The sequence below is a fragment of the Alexandromys fortis genome, unplaced genomic scaffold (assembly GCF_014885135.2).
Source record: "Alexandromys fortis isolate MF-2015 unplaced genomic scaffold, M_Fortis_MF-2015_v1.1 scaffold_32, whole genome shotgun sequence".
In the NCBI taxonomy this organism is placed as follows: Eukaryota; Metazoa; Chordata; class Mammalia; order Rodentia; family Cricetidae; genus Alexandromys; species Alexandromys fortis.
The window spans coordinates 8963294-8983180 of NW_026067938.1; positions in this window are offsets into that span (position 1 = coordinate 8963294).

Sequence of the window (19887 nt, forward strand, 5' to 3'; positions counted from 1 at the left end):
TTTTACATTTCATTTCCTTGGCTCCCCTTATATTTTAGCACTCTGTCACAGATTCGTTCTCCTCACATTTGCTGTTTTGACTTTGGCTCATCTTAGTCGGGCCCAGAGTAGCTTCACAGCAGGGCACCTGCCCGTTCTGGGGCGCCATGCCTTCAGTACTCCCAGGCTGAGGGCATGATGCATTTCACCCTGTATGTGGGAAGTTTGAAAGCCCAGCAAGTGATGTTGAAAGGACCAAAGTTGTCAGAATGAGTTGAAGGTGTCCCAGATTTACTTCGAAAGCCTGTAGATTGTATCATTATACAAGTGCAAAGAAATAGGGCACTCTCACACAAAGGATAAGCTGCTATTTAGACCAGTCATTATCTGACCATATGCCAATAGTTTACACTTTATGTGGATGAGTTGCCCTAGTTACAGTGTTTGGGGGCAGCAGATTTGTTAAGTGGACAAATGAATGAGTAAGGCTATTTTGGTTCCATATGTAAATTTTATAGATAAAATCAAGATACAATCTTTTATCACTATAAGGAAAACTCAACAAAGCCTGAACAACCAAGGAGAGCTGACATGCCAATTGCTTTCCAAGTATTATTAAAAACACAACAAATTTTTGGTCAAGGACAGAACACATATGCAATGGTACTTTTCATGAGATTATAATGGAGCTGAAAAAGTGCTATTATGAAATGAAACCATAACACAAGGCATTGCTTATCAGCCCGTGCTTATGTTTGGATAAGCATGCTTAACTATGGTGCCACTCAGATGGAAACTTATCACATGCAATTATATACAGATAGTTATAATAGATGACATTGGCTCTGGTCTGTGTATTTACTATATGATGTCTGTCATCATCTTAGAGTACTACTGCATTTCAAGACAGAAAAACAGGACCTGGGGGATATTTCAGTGAGATAGCTCAGTCAGTATAGTACTTACTATTCAAGCATGAAAATCTGAGGTCCATTCCCAGAACTTACTTTAAAAAGCCAAATCTGGCGGCATACACTTGCAATTTTAGCACTAGGGAGTGAGAGACGGGAGCATTCCTGGGACTCAGTGACCAGATACTCTAGGCAAACTGGCAAATTGAAGGTCAGTGAGAGACGTTATCTCATAATAAAAGGTGTGCGGTGATGAAGAACGACACTTAAGCGTGATCTATAGTCTCCATATGCACGCATGAATACGCACACATAGAAACACACTCAAAAACAGGCTGAGGAATGCTGATGGCAGCCTTCTTCAGTCTGCTTTTACAACTTTTTATTTAATTGTATCAGGAGGTCACCCCGAGTGACTGTCACAGACTGTCCAGCATTATGTATGCTCTTTGCTTTCACATGTCGACAAATGTTTTCAAGAAGCACATTCCGTATTTAAACACCAACACCCATCCTCTCAAGGATCTTTTAACAGGCAGTTCACTTAGAAGAGGGTTCCCAGAGACTCCATTTCCTGGCATTTGTTCCTCTGTCCACTCTCCTTTCACAGAGTACAGGGAACTTGGGTCCTGCAGAACTGATTCCTTCCAGGTTACATCCTGAATGCTTGAAAGCTTTTGCTTTACATTTTCATGGATCACACTTTCTGTTCTTGGGATATTGAAGCAGATCCACAAGAAGAAATGTGTGTTGAGCATCAGGACCTCCTGTTGAGAACTTGTATTAACTTGTCAAGGTGCCTGAACCACCTAGAAACAAATCATAAGGCTTCAGTTAACCTTTGGGTGACTTGAAATTTTTTTTAATCAATTTCCTCACTACAAGGTCAAAGACAGACCTCACTAATAGACTGGTTCTAACTGAACCAGAGCTATCCAGTAAACTGTAATACTAGCTTTCGGTCCTCCAAACCCATGTAGAACAATACATTCATATTGTTTTAATTATTTTAATTTTACTTTGTTCTCTTCCTCATCTTCCTGTCTCTCTGTCTGCTTTTGTGTCTGTGTCTCTGTGCTTATTTCTCTGTCTCTCTCTATCTGCGTGTGTGTGCGTGCGTGTGTGTGTGTGTGTGTGTGTGTTTGTGTGTGTGTGTGAGAGAGAGAGAGAGAGAGAGAGAGAGAGAGAGAGAGAGAGAGGGNAGAAAGAAAGAAAGAAAGAAAGAAAGAAAGAAAAACATACTTTATGGACAGCAACACAATTTACATGTTTAAATAACACTATAACAGAATTGTTTCTCTCTCTTTGTGTGTGTGTGTGCGTGCGTGTGTGTGTGTGTGTGTGTGTGTTTGTGTGTGTGTGAGAGAGAGAGAGAGAGAGAGAGAGAGAGAGAGAGAGAGAGAGAGGTGATGGATGTAGGTGAACTTGTGCCACAGTGCTCAAGCAGAGGGCATAATGCTAACTTGGTTTCCTCCTTATGTCTTGTTGTCTTCCATGCTACATACTCCAGACTAGCTAGCCTGAATCCTTTCTGGGAAACTCTCCTGTTGTGGGATATTTGATCACACTGTGTGAAAATGTCTCTGTTTTGTCTCACCTGCCTCAGATACCTTTTGATTGGTGTAATAAAGAACTGGACAGCCAATAGATAAGCAGGAGAGGATAGGATGGACTTCTTAAGAGAAAGAGGTACTAGGGGGAAGAATCAGAGAGGCAGGATTCATCATCAAGACAAGGAGAAAGTTGGACATACCTCACTAAGGAGAGGTAATGAGTCATGTGGTGGAATGTAGATTAATATAGTAGAAAAGGGTTAATTTAAGTTATAAGAAATATTTTGGAACAAACCTAAGCTAAGGTCAAGCTTTCATACTTAATAAAAAGTCTCTGTGTCATTATTTGAGAGCTGGTGGTCTAACAAAAATCAGATGTGGGGTTAGTGGCAATCTTTTCCATTCTGTAGGCTGACATTTTGTCCTATTGACATTGTCCTTTACCTTACAGAAACGTTTCAATTTCATAAGGTTCCATTTACAAATTGTCAGTCTTAATGCCTGTGCTATTGGTGGTCTGTTCAGAAAGTTGTTTCCTGTGCCAATGAGTTTGAGATTATTTTCCACTTTCTCTTCTTTCAGATACAGTGTGTCTGGATTTGTGTTGAGGTTTCTGATCCACTTGGACTTTTTTGTGTAGCATGATAGTTTCAGATCTACTTGCATTCTGCCATAATGCTGACATCCAGTTAAACTATCACCAGTTTTTGATTCTTTCTGTTATATAATTTTGGCCTCTATGTTTATAATCAGGTGTCCACAGGTGTGTGGTCCTAAGTCTGGATCTTTGATTCGATTCCATTGATCCACCTGTCTATTTTTATGCCAATATCATGCGGGTTTTTTTTATTACTATTGCTCTATAGTAGATTTTGATATCAGGGTGATACGTTCAGAAGTTCTTTTATTGTACAGGACTGTTTCAGGTAGTTGGGATTTTTTTCTTACTTTTCCTTATGAAGTTGGACATTGTTCTTTCAGGCCTGTGAAGAATTTTTCTGGGATTGTAATGGAATTGCATTGAATCTGGAGATTGCCTATTTTACATGCTAGTCCTGCTGATCCTGCTGAATATGAGATATCTTTTGATCTTCTGATATCGTCTTCAATTTCTTTCTTCAGAGACTTGAAGTTCTTGTCATGAAGGTTTTTCACTTGCTTGGTTAGAGTTACACCAACATATTTTATATTATTTGCAGTTATTGTAAAGGGTGCTTATTTTATGACTTCTTTCTCAGCCTATTTACCATTTGTATATAGGAGGGCTATCAATTTTTTGGAGTTAATCTTATATCCAGGCACTTGACTAAAGGTGTTTATCAGCTGTAGGAGTTCTCTGGCAGAGTTTTAGGGTCTCTTAGGTATACTATAATATCATCTGTTAATAATCAAACTTTGACTTCTTCCTTTCCAATTTGTATCACCTTGATTTCTTTTAGTTGTCTTATTGTTTTAGCTATAATTTCAGGGTCTATATTTAATAGGTATAGAGAAAATGGACAACCTCGTCTTGTTCCTGATTTTAGTGAAATTGCTTTGAGTTTCTCTCCATTTAATTTGATGTTGGCAATCGACTGGCTGTAAATTGCTTTTACTATGTTTAGGAATATCCCTTGTATTCCTGACCTCTCCAAGACTTTTATCATGGAAGGGTGTTAGATTTTCAAACAGAAATTTTTTAAATGAAATATTCTAACAAAGCACAATCCAAAGATATATTAATCTGATGCCTGCATGGTGAGGAATGAGAGTAGGGATGTAAAAAAAGTCTTTGTTTTCCATGATTAAACCAGTTATGCTTCTATAAGAGCCAAAGACTTTATTTATTAAAATCACTGTTGTGTACCGCACAGTAGTCTCAAGTCTGAGTCGATGTGATTCAAGCAGCCTTTGTCGACCCTGGGTAGTATGATGTCATTCACAGAGCAAGGTAAGTATATTGTATGTTCAAATGTTCAAATCCAAGATTTCAGTTAAGTTGCACAATGCAACACAGGATTCACCGTCAGAAAACCTTGGACCCACTACACACATGAGTTTGAATTGATTTTTGGTTTTTGCATACTCAGAGACCTTATTCTGTTGCCCCATTTTTAAAAATGATCTCCACATTTAGTTATGCAAGCCCATATTCTGAGAAAGCTGAGCTTACACTAAGGCTTTTAATTGGGGCTTCCTGATGGTATTGCTGTGTCTTGAAATGTGAAGCTTAGGTGTTGATCATTTTTCTCCTTTTTAAATTTGTGTATCCTGCCTGCCTAGAGCAAGGCTGGTATTCAGTGAACATTTGGTGAACACTTGTTGCATTGGCATTAATTCTTGGGAGAACAATGTTTTAGTGGATTTAGCTGTCATTAGTCACTTTTTAAGTGGGCATTAAAGGTAGAGTGATTTCATCAATGTCATTCATTATCTATTACAATAGAAGATCTTTACATGTGTAATAAATGTGATTTTCATCTCAATATCAAATTCATTTATATACACATACATTTGCATACACACACATGTATGTATATGAAGCTGCATTTCCAAAGCAATGCTCAAACAAGGTATTAAGGACTTCTACTAGAATTTGAAGAAAGGTCATGGGATTCCCTCCCCACAAAATATTTTCATGACCTAAAGGAAAATGAATCTTGAGGCTCACACACATGTCATTAGCAAGTTAAATCATGAAGGTTGAATTCATGTTCAATCAGGAAGAACTGCTGAGGCAACCGTTATTGTCCTTGTTGGCATGTTCCATGGTCTTTAGCAGTTTCAAGTCTCAGCAGTTAATTCCAAATTTATGAAAGGGAGAAATTAGGCAGAGAAATTGTGACTAATTTTGAGTATGTTATAAGATGTTAAAGAAAATGTCAGATACTAGGTCCATTGAATGCTCTCTGGTCCAAAGTCTCAAAAGAATACCAGTGTGTTGGAATAATGGCCTTCAGACATATGCATGTAGAGTACTCACACTTGGGCTCTGGCTTTCTCAGGGCTCTTCTGGTACACATTCTATTTTTTTTTAATAAGCAAATAATGCCTCCAAGATGATGCTTGAATGTTTGAGCACTTCTGATGAGATGTATTTTAGATGCACAGAAGGAGCACTGCATAGCAATTTAGAACTGGGGTCCTGCAATCAGTCAGGTATCTCTCAAAAATTAACTCTATCATTGTCTAGGTGGGAACTTCATCTGGAAATTTGGCCAAGTTGTTCATTCCTAAGTTTCTTCAGCTACTACATGGCCCAATTATGAACATTGACTATGAACATGTTGCTTGGTGGTGATAAAACAGAATATTATAGAATGATTTCTTGTTAATATAGAACTACTATGTTACTAATTACTATTATTATTTTTATTTTAATATTTAAACCAGAATAGAAAGTATCGGTTCTCATTATGACAATTTTTGCATGTACATATGTATAAGGTATATCTATATGGTATATGTACGAATATTCATGTTCATATGTGTGTTGGCACCTGTGCTTGTGGTTCAAAGGTGACATATGGTATCTTTTGCAGTCATTTTTATTTATTGAATAAAACACAGAGATATCTCACAGAAGTTATTTCAATAGAACCCAGGGTTCATGGATCACTCAGTCAATCTGGCTACTTCACTTGGGGAATCTTCTTTCTCTGCCTCCTAAATTCTGAGATTATATAAAGCACAGCCTCCCTGTCTGCATGGCTTCTTACATGAGTTCCAATAATCCAAATGCCGTCCTCACATTGGCGGGACAAAACCCTCTCCTTCACTCTCTGTTTTTTGACATTTTCATATACACGTGCCATGATTCTTCATTCTTATTGTCAAGATTTAATCATGATTCTTATTAGTTTCAAAATGGCATGAAATCTGGGATTTAAGACGACACATGTTTTGATGGCCACAAAAACCAAAAAAGAATGTCTGGTCATTTGTCGGCCAGATTTACACCATCATCTTCTCTTGATGATGGTGTTAAGAATCAGAGTTTGGAAGAGAAAGGTTGTCTGAAGCGTTGGCTTCTTTCCCAAGCTACTCGGGATAAGTCAGCAATAGACAACACCTAGGCCCTCTCTTCCTAGCACTCTACCATTTACAAAGGCTTTCAGGAAAGAAATTCAGACCAATGGTCCTCAACAGGGGAATTAACAAAAGTAATCAAATATTTAGCTGATGATGTTTTAAACATGGGGAGAGGAGTAGAAGACTTTGTATTTGGGGATTAGAGCACTGTTTCTGAGCTTATGTTTATGATTAACTACCAGAAAGAGGATGTAAGGTTACTCATGGCCCCAGAATACGTCATTATATTCCACGTCACAGAGGCTGCCCAGTGTATGTGATCCCTAGCGTATGCCCCCTCAGTAGAACGTGAGGGACACGGGGTAAATGTGCATACTGTAGGGATGTAGGGTTCTTAGATTTAGATGCAAATATGTCCCCCACTCACTTTTCATCAGAATGAAGTGTTGTTGGGCTTAGCAAATGGTCAGCCCGGGAAACCAGCTGGGAATGGATTTAGCCACAGGAAATGAAGAACGAAATCCCTAAGAAATCAGCAAAGAAAACGTTCCCCTCCATCAGATGGGCCTCATTCAGGAACCTTAGGAGGCGTGTGGGTGTGTGCCAGCGAGAGAATTGCTGTGTGCACACGTGTGACAGCACACGAACAGTTGATTCCTATAGCAAAGAGAGACACTGGCGCTCTCACGTAGAGCGAGGTATCAGGGCTGCGCGACAAGTCAGTATACTTCTAGTCTTGCACACACAGCACAGAATTTGTTAGAGCTAATAGACCCGCAATTGACCTGGGCACCTATTATAAACAGGAAGACTCACTTGCATTCCAGATGGGCAAGGAAGGTTCTATGCCTCAGTTGTAGGCTTCGAATTGTAAATACATGCCCGGGGGAAGGAGGACGTTTGTCTAAGGGACGCTTCCATCTCGCCATTGTATCAGCCTGGACTGCACACGCTGGGAGTTCACAGAACAATGACTCACTAAAAATGTCCATATCCCCATCTTGAATTTGAGAATTTGTGGGAGTGAAGGCTGCAGGTGGAATTAATTAGCCTTCTGATTTTGACATAAGGGGGCTGACCGTGTATTAACCCAGCAAGCCTTGTGTAATCTGAAGTTTCTTAAAGGTGAAGAAGATGGAAAGAGAGAAGAGTCAGGGGCAGAACGAGAGACGTAGAAGGGCGCAGATTGGTCCTGCTGCCTCTGAAGACAAGAGGACTGTGAATTAAGGATGTCAGGTTGCTGACAAAAGCTGGAAAATGGAGTTTTCCCTCTGGAAGGAAGGTCATTCCACAAACACCTTGATTTTTGTCTCCTTCAGGCTTCTGATCTTTAGATGTATAAGAAAATACATATTGTTTAAACTGTTACAATAATGGTAATTTTCCTTCTAGAAGAAGTAGAAAACAAGTAATCTCACACATTGAAAAACTGAAGGGAGGTTTCGGCTTATTGTCTGACAAGTCCAATTTGGTGGTTGGGTCACAGAGACACCCCCCCCCCAATACACACACACAAACACACAGAAATCAGACTCTCCTGAGTCTCTTTTGACAAGCTGCATGTCATGCCATGAATTTCCTAAATAACAGTATTTACAGTGGTTATTTCTGTCCAAATGCTCTTTTCTAAGCCATTTGGTTCTTTATTTTCTGTCCTTAACACTGGTTAGTTAAAAAAAAAAAAAAAAAAAAAAAAAAAAAAAAAAAAAAAAAAGAAGAGGAAAGAGGTGGGGAAAGTCAGATGTAATGCTTGGATATAAATAGTCCTGGTGTCGGAGGACTTGTTCTGTGCTCTTCCAGAGGAAGTGCAGTTGTTCCCAGTACTCAGGGCAGGCAGCTCATATTTGCCTGCTACTCTGTCTCCACAGGATCTGATGCCCTCTTCTAGTCTTTGTGGGAAGCTGTGCACATGTGGTACACACACACTCACACAGTCTCTCTCACACACACACTCATAGCACACTCATACACTCAGACACATTTACACACTAACTTACTCAGACACACACTCAAACACACATACATACAGACTCACACACCTGTACTCATTCACACAACATTTACAACACCCTCGTACACTCACATACACACACTCACACACACCCATACAGACACACACAAAGGAAATTTAAATATAAGATGGTAGCCTGTAGCTTTCTGCTCAGTTTGGAGGGAGAAAACAAAGACTATAGATAAATTTCCAAGTGATACTCTGCATAAATTCTGCCTTTGAACATGAGATTTGATGTAAGTAAAAAAAGAAAAAAAGCCCAATTCTTCATGAATACACAGTGTGTTTTCTCAATGCTTAAATAATTTCCATGATGGAAGGCTAAATCATAAGAGCTCACTCAACAAATCATTGCACCAATAATTCTTAGGTAAATTACTCACAGTTATTACTATCAGTTCCATTTTTTAGCATAATACCTCACAGAATTACTTGCCTCCACTAAGCAGACAGGAAAATTATAAAATCAGTCAGTGTGAGAATTCAAAGCTATACAAAGAAGTGTCAATTTTCCATGATGGGATGATCACATCTGTAGCTTTTCGAGAATAAAACATTAATGCCGGCTTCCTTCAGGGACTCTCCTCTATTTAGACCAGCTGGAAGGAGCTCAGAGCAAGAAAGCACATTTTAACATTAGCATAAGCAAAACAAATCTGTCAGAAAAACATTCTCTCATGAAAGGTCTCTGGACCACCTATTGCTTTGAGACACGTTAGTGTCTTCAGTCACTACAGGAAGACCATAAAACCAGTTAGATCCATCTTCAGCAAAGCACAGAAGTTAATAACAAAGCCAGAGTCAACAATATCTCAGCTTTCTACTGAGGCTAAAGGAGAAAAAAAGACTATTCATGAGACATACAGTAACTACTGTTGTATACTATTGTCATGCATTATTAATATCACTAATAATTTTCTTGCCATGTAATGGGTGACTATCTTCATGTTATAAAATATAATAAGCTTCACCATTCCCTATTGACCTCATGTGCAATGCTATTTCCTGAGGTTCATTTACCCCTTGTACTGCAATCACTACTTAAATTTTACAGTATCTTTATGGAAATTAACATCCTAGTGTGGTGTGGGAGGTCCTTCTGTCTATGTGCTGCTTTTATTGGTTAATAAAGAAGCTGTCTTAGGTCTACTTAGGGTAAAGTAGAGCTAGGCAGGAAAAATTAAACTGAATGCTGGAAGAAGGAAGGAGGAGTCAGAGAGGAGCCATGTACCCCCCGCCAGAGACAGATGCAGATGGAACTTTAGCTGGTAAGCCACAGCCATGTGGTGATACACAGCTTAATAAAAATGGGTTAAATTAAGATTAAGAGTTAGCTAATAAAAAGATAGAGCTAATGGGCTAAACAGTGATTTAATTAATACAATTTCCATGTGGTTATTTTGGTACTGAGCAGCCGTGAACTAACTAGTGGCCTTCCTACTGCGCTAATGAAAAGACTTGAAGATATTATTTTATATTTATATAATAATTATGTACATACATATAGGTAAAGCAAACATTCCTACGCTAGCTAAATTATGTAATGACAAGGGACCATGTTCCATAAACTAAGGTCAAAAATTACTTAGAACAGGATAAACTTGTACTGTAATTTTATTCCATTCATAACTAGTTGTGTGACCTAGTGACAGTTATGTATATTTTTTGAATATTGGCTTTGTCTGAAGGTTTAAGTGAACAAGTACTTCATAGATTGTGGCAAAGATTTTACTTCCACAGACAGATTCTTATTTATTTATTTATTTATTTATTTATTTATTTATTTCCAGACAGGTTTCTCTGTAGCTTTGGAGCCTAGCTTGGAATTAACTTTTGTAGACCAGGCTGGCCTTGAACTCACAGAGATCTGTCTACCTCTTCCTCTTGAGTGCTGGGATTAAGGGCATGCACTTAGAATGATGATGATAGTCTTTGCTTCCCTCTGAAGCTTCACAGGGCAGCCCCCATTGTCTGCATATGTAAACATTCCCATCTTCCAAGCTCCCTCAACAGTTCATTAAACTCTGAGCACTCAAAGGTTTTGTACAGGCCAAAGTTCCAAAATCTTTCCATCATCTTCCCCATACAAAAACAAAACTAACAAATGGTACAAACCATCATTGGGTCCATCACTGCAACATCCCACTCTCTGGATCCATTTCTGTTCTACTCTGTGCTTCTGTTGCTAAGATAAACACTTGGCTGAAAGCAACTTAGGGGAAGAAAAGGTTCATTTGGCTTACACATTCAGATCACCGCCCATCTGTGAGGGAAGTAAGGGTAGGAATTCAAACAGGAGAAGATGGAGAAATATTCCTTACAGACTTGCTCCCCATGTCTTGCTCAACCTGCTTTCTTATGCAGCCTAGTGTCTCCTGAGCAGGGGTAGTTCTACATATAATGGCTTGGGTCTTCCCACATTGATCATCAATCAAGAATATGCCTACCAAAGTTGTCAATAGGCCATTCTGATGGAGCCAATTTCTCAAATGAGGCACTCTCTTCCAAGGGAATTTTTACCAAGTTGAAAAAAAAAAAAAAACAAGGAGCATAAAATGCAGCTTAGATATAATGTGGTTGTCACCAAAAAGCATTTTCCTTCTGGCCCTCTTGTTTCTCACTGGAGCTCTCTTATGGCCTAGGAACTGTGGGCATAGGGTAGCTGGTTCCAACTCTTCTTTAGAGATTAGAGTCATCTTCATTCAGCTCTTAGGCTTAAAGGGGAGTTTTCCAATGGTTTCTGTGACATTTTGCCTCCTTACACAAGAAGGAAGTGTAAGAACCCGTTTTTCCCTCTTTCCTTTGAATGCTGTGTATGAGATCATGATTCTTGGGTTTGCCCCTTCTGTCTAGTGACCAAGAAAGTGACAGAAGTAGCAATGGCTGACTGGTTCCAGGTAAACTCTTCAGTACTATACAAACTGCTGATGCTTCTGAACTCTTGGCATGGTACTGGTATTTGCAACTGATTCTGGTGGTAGTAGGGAGTCCAGAAACTTATTACTGTTCAAATTGTTGGTTCGGTGTGGTTAAAGTGCGCTCAAAGAGGTACTTGTATTTTGATGAGTTCCTGCATGGAAGAGAGAGAATGCCAGGTGAGCATGTCCTGGAATGCTCCATAGCAGTGTGGCCAATATCACTGGACCACGATGGGTTTCTCTTTTTGAATCTGAAGCATCTGGACAAACATGTGGCAGAATTTCACTTCCCCACAGTGGGAAGCAATAGCCTCCGCAGCACAAGGAGGAGAGCAAATTCGATGTACGAACACCTAGAGCCTTCTGCTGAGAACCATGGGGTGTCTGATCTTGCTAAGTTTCCTTGTGTGCTATTGGATTACATGGGACCTGTAGCCAAGGCAGCACGGGTTTAGTCTAGCTTCAGCGTGAAGTTTTTGTTGCTAACTCAGGGTTTCACAACATCTGTGGCCTCTTGGGGGATTACTTTCTAAGCGCATTCTTTTTTTCTAAGAAAAAGTATATTTGTTCAGATTGAAAACTAGTGGAACATACCTACCTACCAAGGTTAACTTGCTGTTTGTTGACCAAAATATTGTAATTTGTTTCAGCATATGTGGCTAGTTTTAAAATTCAACTAAAAAACAAGCAAATATACAAATAAAAACAAAGAATACATCAACTGCTCTTGGACTTCTACTTCAGGTGACAAAGTACCATTAAGCAACTCAGTATGTAGCTATAATGGGAAGAGACGAAAGGACACAGGACAAAAGGTGTGTGGAGCAACCCAGACCTTCCTCATCCGACTGTACAGACGTAGCAAGGCTGTTTTCTGCATGCTAGGCATTGGCCCAGTGTTCACCTTGTTCCCCAGGGCAGGCAGGGTCCATGATTTAGAGTGGTGTGCTACCAAAGCAGCCCCTCCCACACTGCGATACAGCCCTGCTTGAGATCACCTAGGACACACTTGGTTTCCCCAACAGCAAGAAACTTACTGAGGACCAGTAGTTTCAGAGAAGTTCGAGAACATCCTGTATCAGCATAGTGTGTTGATGCTATTATATCCCAGGGTTGGGAGAAAACAAAGTAAGAAGTAGGAAAGGTGAGACTCACTCAAGGACACATGGTATCTGGTGTTGTGCCATCCTTTGGGGACAACTTATTTTTTCTTCAACCTGTTTCATAATGCTTCATTTTGAATCCCAACCTCAATATTCGTAGAATGACTAACGGTGTTTGTTATGGAATTCCGGTACTGAAAAAAAAATGTTCGAATACTTTGAAATATTAGAAGTAAAAGCACACACAAAATAAGTAACACTGCTGAAAAGAACTACCCAAGAATACCCAAGATTCCACCAGGACTTTGGCAGTGACTAAAATACTACAAAGTTAGGAGGTGTGGTTTTGTTAGAGATTGTTACAAAATAATGATACAAAATAATAATTACTTATCAAATGACTAATTTGCTCCATGACATGTGAACTTGGGATGTAACTTAGTTCTACCTGTCCCCAAGGTCATACCTTCCTTCCCATATCATATTATAGCTCAGTGTTTTCCATGCTTGAAAACAAAGGATGGGGGGAGAATATGCAAACAGAAAAGGGGAAAAAGGGTTATCATTTATAGTCAATCAGGTATCTCGTTTAAGTTTTCAGTTCAAGGTTTAAAAACATCAGTACAGTATTGCCACTGAATGTCATCAAAATAAAGTATTTAAAAAACAAAATAAAACTTTTAAACTTGAGCTAAAGGAGAAGTTTCATGAGATAGTATATGAAAATAATATTCTCCATTTGATTGATTTACCTTTCAACAAAGAAAAACCAAACTGCATTCATTAGAAGTCTCACATTAACAAGGAACAATGCAGAAGGCTGCACATAACAGGATGGGGTTATGCCACCTGCCTTTGTGGAGATAGATTATGTCCACATGCCATAAAGTATAATTTTCACAGTACTGCTCAAAAGGTAAAAGCAGATATTAATTTAAGAACAGAACATAGGAATTTAAGATCAATTCTCATTTGGGATCACTGGCAATTAAAGTAGGAGTTAATTAATGACTGTGGGAGAATAATCAATGTTTAGCTTAAAAAGAATTTCAAATATATGTTATTTGAAATATGGGTTCAAAAATTTAAAATTATATGTTATATTTAAAATGGTATTATTTTCCTTTTAGTTTTACATTATTTTTAAATAGTCTCATTAACCAAAATGGTTACATGATCTCAAATACCTGACAAAATTTTAAGTGAGTTTGGTAACATGGAAATCTTCTCTTTAAAGGGGAAGTAATTTTGATCATGCTAGGATCTACAATGTACTCATTTTTATTGCTTTACACAAACTACATTAACATAATTTTGATTAAAGTAAGAACATGATAATTTTTTCTTGTTAATAAAAATGGAACAAAATTGTGTCCTAGGTAGGAGGAGAAATAGAGCAGCATTAATAACAATACCCTGGGTCCTCGGGGACTTAGCTCCACAATGAAATTAAACTGGCTAAACTGGCATGTTTAAATTGATCCTGTATGCTTTTCTCTGCTAACATTTACATGCTGCCACACGACACATGGACAAAGAGTGGCACATAAACCTATGCAGACACAGAAGGAAACAGTTTAATACTCTGCAAAAAAATTTAGTTACTTACACAGAAACTGTAATATTTAAACACTTGGCTCAGTAATTCCTTTCTAGAAAGTTTGAGAAATGAAGTTATGCATCCTTTGAAATAGTAAAAATTTGAAATAATCTGAATTTTTGATTTAATTTAACCTAATGATTAGCTCAATGAGTTGGCATATCTACTGATGGGTACTGTTTAACCATCATTCTCCAACTGGTAAGTAATTTGTTAGGATTTAGCTAATAGAATGGAGGAACACTTTGTCTTGTTGACTGTGTTAACTTGCCTTCCTGGCCTTTCTAAGACCCATGCTGCCTCGCCCATACTGGAATATTTAGGACTGCTAAAGGATATAATGAGCATTGGGAATTGATTGCTGGCCAGACTTTCTGGTCTCTGCTTCTCCCTAAGGATAGACTTCCTCCAGAGCCACTGTCTTTCCACCCTATCCAGACCTGTGTTGCCAAAGGCACGGTTGTATGTCAGCCTCTGGAGATTCAGCCAGAAAGATTGTTTGGTTGGCACACTTGATGACACAGTCTAGGTTAGCCTTAATCAAGAAAAGTAGGATATTGCTTTCTCATCTCCCAGCCCTGTTTTATATTTTCTTTATAGAATTGGTAGCAAAGAAAGGTGCTACATTTGATAGGGCTCACCGAACATTTCCACACTTGAAAATGCCCATAAATAAAGGCAATGCAACAGTTTATGTCAATGGCCATGCATTTACGTCGCACGGTTTCTGAGGGTCAGGAATCTACAGAGAGCTTTCCCAGGTGTCACATGCTGAAGGCTTCTCATGAGAATGCAGTCAAGTTGGGGCAGGGGCCTTAGTCACACAAAAAGCTTCACGGGGGATAATCCGTTTCCAACCTCAATTCATGCCGTTAGCATGGGAATTGTCTTCCTGGTTGTTGATCCAAGAACTCCCTTCTCTGCTGGGCCTCTGTGCCTTTTCACTGGATTGCTCAGAATTTGGCACCTGGCGGCCTTCAGAGTGAGCTGAGAAGCCACAAGAGAGCGCGCACACAGCAGAAGCCGCAAATGCTTAACCTGTTCTGTTTTGGAAGTAGCCTTGCTGTTGCTGATGTCATGTTCCAACCCTAGCAGAGAGTAACAGTGAGTCGAACCCATACCCAAGGCAAGAGATTGCACAAAGGCATGAATACCAGGCGTATAGGTTCATTTGAGAGGGCGCCCCCTCCAAAACTAACATTTTCCACGAAACTGGCGTAAAGATGGTATCATTTCACCTTCATAATAACCAGATGGGCCAGTTAATAAGATTATCCTGGTTTGAATAGGAGAAGATCAGGCTAGAATATGACCAGCTCTTGGCTAGGAAGCTCAAAGGAAATAAGGTATCCATGGCAGGACATGGGCTTTGATGGTCTGCTCACTAATCTTGTCCTCCACGCTTAGCTGCTTTCTTAGAACTTAAGAAAACCAAGTTGCAGATCTGGGAGCACCATCTCGTATTCTAAGTTTTAGTTTAAAACTTCACAGAAAAAGTAGGAAGCAGCACATTGAAATATTAGAAAAGCATCTAAAGTTTTAGCTGAAGGGATTATGGGAGGCCAGTTTCTTCTATTTTGACTTATTCATACTTATTTTTCTAAAGGCCCATGTTGACCTTTGCCTAAAATGGGAAACAAAATCATAACCAAAGCATAAAGTTCATTCTCACTGGCTACCACAGGGAATAATCTTCACTGATTGTGGGCAGAGAGGGGCACATTAGCTGTAAACAGTTATATGGATATATATATATAATTTATTGCATTCATTATTAAAATAATATAAAATTATATGTTTATTATAATATATGGTAAATAAAATTTAATAAATGAAATATATATGTAATTTATTAAACTTTGTTTTATGTACTTTGGTGTGAAGGTGTCAGATCCCCTGGAACTGGGGTTACAGCTGCCATGTGGGTTTTAGGAATTGAACCCAGGTTCTCTGGAAGAGCAACCAGTGCTCTTGATGGCTCAGTCATCTCTCCAGACCCCTTAAAATATATTAAGAGGCCAGTCACATCATAATTTATTTATTTAAAAAATTTAATTTTCACATAAAATGGTACATATTTACATACTACCATATGATGTTTAGATGCAGGCACTCATGCTAAAACATTCAGATCAGGCCCAGCACTTCTGTCTTCTATCTACCCAATAGCTATCCTTGACATGTCCCATACTCTTTCCTCACACAATTCTTTTCAGCTAGTGCTCCTGTTGTTTTTGATATGATTTGGTTAAATTGACCATATATAAACACTCGTTTCTGTGTGTGTGTGTGTGTGTGTGTGTGTGTGTGTAGCTATGACAAAAAGAGATAAATTAACCCAGTACAAAGCAGAGTTCTTTGTTAACAGGGAAATCAGTAAATGATTCTCCAACAGATGCCATATAAATGGTCCCTGAATGACTGGAGAACTCAGGCACTGTTTTTATCATTTATCATCAAACAAATAAATCAATTGCTTGGGTGTGCCAGTGTAGTGAACTATCTTTGAAACTGCTAACACCCATTCATTTAGTCATTATTTTGTTCATTTTTTTGATTGCCTGCTGGATATCAAAAGCTGGGTTATGTATTGAGAATCTAAGAGTACATGAAGCAGAGATCTTTCTGTTTTTGTTTGTTTGGGGATAAAATGGGAAACATTATTATCAAACAATAGATAGTTGAGATAGGAGATTTGACATCAATATTATGAAGAAAATGTATGCATTTTCAAGAAGGAATAAAATATTAGGGGGGATCAGTGAACAGTCTGACAGATTATAGTATGCATTGGTATACACTTGGGAAATATTATATAATGATAAAGAAAATAATCAAAATAAAGAAAGAATTCCAAAACAATGGTCAATGATGGAAAATGACCCGCAAGAAAGATTGAGGCCAAGCAGCCAGGAAAGTGGGAGAGGCTGAATGGAAGACTAGGGAAGAGAGTGTTTCTGGATGGAGAGGGAGAGGGCCACACTGTGGATAAGGATATGGGATTAAGTGAAGAGAACATTGAGAAATCCCTTTGCTGTGCAGGAGGTGGATATGAATAAAACCAGAGACAGCATCTAAAGACCAGGTGGGCGAAGCTAATGAGACAAGACAAAGCAGAGTCACATGCATAAATAACTTTTAGGGGAGATATAACTAAGGAGGAAAACCTAGGTTTGTAGCTGGAGGGAAAAGCATAGTGGGCTGTCTTCTGTCACAAACACAGGGCGGGGGGGGGAGGATTCTAGATTCTAAATGTTGAAATTTGGAAGAGTTTTTTTTTTCTCCAGGCAGGAAGTAAGATGGCTGGGAGATAGGGAATATTAAAAATGGGGTAAATAGTTCAAACATAGTGGCCAGTTCCTGAGAAGCGGTTGGGGAAGGGATCCAGAGCAGAGGAGAAAATAAGTCTCCTTCACCGTCCCCTGAAAACCTTATTCCTGTAGCCTGATCTTTCTTTCCAGGAAGAAAAGGGGACATTTAATGTATTTTAAGATCTAGGTGATTAGAATTTGGGAGCCACACAGTGTAAAGCTCATCCTCCCAGCTCTTTTCATTATTCATCTTATTTTAAAAGCACTTTTATATGAATTCATAATTTGTATTCCCATGACAACTTGGGGAGGTTGTCAGGATACGGCAATCAATTCAAGTGACTTACCGGTGGCAGTGTAATGTCAATCTTGCTGTTTACAAAGTACCAAATGACCCAGATCTTAAGTGCTGGTACCAAAGCATTGCAAAACACTACATCTCCTTTCTTTCCTAAATTCATTAGGATAATTGTAACGTTCACAGCTTGAATGTATAACTTGGAGACATAAAACATCAGAAAGAAACTGTGGCTGATTTACATCTTCCAGCACAATTACATATTTCCTTTATTCTCCTGTGAATAGGGTAACTTCGAAGACAGCATACAAAGCTGTTCTTGTGAAATACACATGCACTGTCTTCTATAGGAAATGAAGCACCCGGTGCATAACTGTGCATAGGTCTGCTTTTCCAAACAAATTCTCTCTGCCTCGGTATAAAACTCAGAGCCTCTTTGCTGCACATAATAAGAACAATATGAAATTCAGCAAGTTTGTGTGGTTTGATGCAAATGTAGAATGTATGTTATTTTCATTTGATGTGTGTGTGTGTGCATGTGTGCTTGCCCCCACATACATGTGTATAGACAATTTTAATAATAAGCACAGTTGAAAGATATATAATAACAGCGTCAGTCATCATCAAAGCCATCATAAGGCATAAGTTTATGGCTGGTATAACAAAGTGAACTAAATAATATTAAATGACATTAATTCTAAGCAGTTACTTATTTCCCATTTTTGAATAGGCTATGAGGACATTGTCTAGTATTTCAATTATTCCATTTTAAATGTGCAGTCAAGATCATAGCTTTCATCTTCTCACTGAACAAGTTCCAGCCCCTCTTCAGTCTAAAAGCTTCTTGAAGCAAACATATATTGATTATTGTTGAACCGTCTAGTCCTATCATAGTGCTGGATGAAGTCTGCATGCAAATACAGGACTGTCACTTAATCTTGTAACATTATTTCACTCCCTTCTTTCTCTGCATCTTTTGTTTTGTTGTTTTTGTTTTTTCTTTCTTTTCCTTTCTTCACAGTCTATCTATCATCTATCTATCTATCTATCTATCTATCTATCTATCTATCATCTATCTATTATCTATCTATCTATCTATCTATCTATCTATCTATCTATCTATCTATCTATCTATCATCTATCCATCCATCCATCCATCCATCCATCCATCCATCCATCCATCTATCTATCTATCTATCTATCTATCTATCTATCTATCTATCTATCTATCTATCTATCTATCATCTATCCATCCATCCATCCATCCATCCATCCATCCATCCATCCATCTATCTATCTATCTATCTATCTATCTATCTATCTATCTATCTATCTATCTATCTATCTATCTACAGTATTTCTCTGTGTAGCCCTGACTGTTCTGGAACTTCCTCTGTAGATCAGGCTGGCCTCTGCCTTCTTGAATGCCATGATTAAAGTGTTGTACTGTCACCTTCTGACTTCTCTCAGTTCTTAAATTAATCCCATTTACTTTTAATCTGAAGGAATGAGCCTCTAAATCAGAGCAGGGGAATTTTGACCGTCCTGGAGACTTTTTATTTAATTTTGACACTTTGACATATATACAAGGAAATATAATTGTAAAGACCCCAAACTCTCTCCTCTAGTTCCACCCATATTTTTTTCAAAAAAAACATTTGTGGCTATCAGAGCTGGAGATGGCTACTGGCATTTGCCAAGTGGAAGACTGTCTAGCTAGTGAAACTTCCACAATTCTCATGTCAGAATCTGCAACTACACTTACTTGTCTTAAAACATTAATAGTGTCCATGACAATTAGAATATTTTGCATTGAAATTACTGTTAAATTCTATTGGTATGACTTCCTCATTCTTCCAGTGCTAACTCCTCAGCTCTTTTCATTTTTACTTTTTTTGTGATTATAATACATATAATTCCAACATTTTCCCTTCCCCTTTCTACCCTCAAACCCTATCATATACCCATTCTTGCTCTCTTTCAAATTCACAGGCTCTTTTTCATAAAATGTAATTGCATAAAATGTGTGGGTATATACATATGTGTGCGTGTGCATAAACATATGCATTCCTAAATGTTACCTGTTTAGTGTGCATAGTGTTGCTTGTATGTCTGTTTTCAGTGCTTGGTATTGGATAACCAATGGCTTTGGGGCTTTTCTGATTTCACAAACCATACACCCTACTTTCCAA